The sequence below is a fragment of the Belonocnema kinseyi genome, chromosome 2, assembly GCF_010883055.1.
Source record: "Belonocnema kinseyi isolate 2016_QV_RU_SX_M_011 chromosome 2, B_treatae_v1, whole genome shotgun sequence".
In the NCBI taxonomy this organism is placed as follows: Eukaryota; Metazoa; Arthropoda; class Insecta; order Hymenoptera; family Cynipidae; genus Belonocnema; species Belonocnema kinseyi.
The window spans coordinates 169,494,857-169,495,905 of record NC_046658.1 but is presented as its reverse complement, the minus strand read 5'-3'; positions in this window follow the sequence as shown (position 1 = coordinate 169,495,905).

Below are 1,049 nucleotides of genomic sequence, written 5' to 3'. Positions count from 1 at the left end.
CAAACAAAAATGTAATCCTGTGTTTCTTGTTTCAGGAATAAGTTCACATACCAAGGATATGCCTGATGGTGACCCTGTTTCTGGTGTTCATCGCTGTGGACCTTCTTCTTCTTCTCCAAGAAGACATTGTCCAGGCACGACTCATTCTGTTGCCAATCCTCATTATCCTGCCAGTTCTCAATCACAAGCCGGACCAACTGTTCGTGCCAGGTCGAAGTCTCCTCCTCTCAGGCAAACTTTTCCCGCCGTACTTGGATTCAGATTTGAAGATCTTGAATTTATTCGACTTATTCCCCACAACCATCCCAATCGGATATTCGAACTCCGAAGGTATGTCTTTCCGCCAGATATACCAATTCGATTGAGAGGAAAAGGTCGTGGCCTAAGTCCTATGCCAACCGGAGAACAAATTGTCCTATCAACGTCCAACGGCGATGTCTGCGCAATATTGGAAAAAACTTCAAACAAACATACGATTCTTCGCGGAATATTTGCACCTATTCCTGGGATGGCAGAACGGGTGAAAATAAACATGAATAGCGGCGAGGTCGAAGAATTGACCACGGAAGAAATCGCGGAATGTCCAGTAGCCGTCCGGGAACTAATCGCAAAATACTATACGATTTTACGTGTGTACCCTGTATTTATGCAAAGACTTTTAAAAATCAATTTTCAAGAATAACTTTTTATATTTACAATTACATTTCTCTGCATTTCACAAATTTAGAAAAAATATTCTATAAAATTACATTAAATATCACAAACTTTATATCATTTGGTATTGTGCCATTTGAAATAAGTGTGATTTCAACTTCTGTATGATAAGTTCACTTGGTAAATTTTTTAATTCTGAAACCATTTACTTTACAATGAGTAATTCTAAAGTCTTTTAGGTACACAATTTTCTATTTTTAAACGTATACTTTCATTCAAAACATTTTTTAATGAAATTTGAATGCATTTAGATGTATTTTTTGTTTTTTGTTTTACTAGATTTTTACTTTATTATTGCTGAATCCTGATTTTGAAAAAATTTTAAAAATATTAAT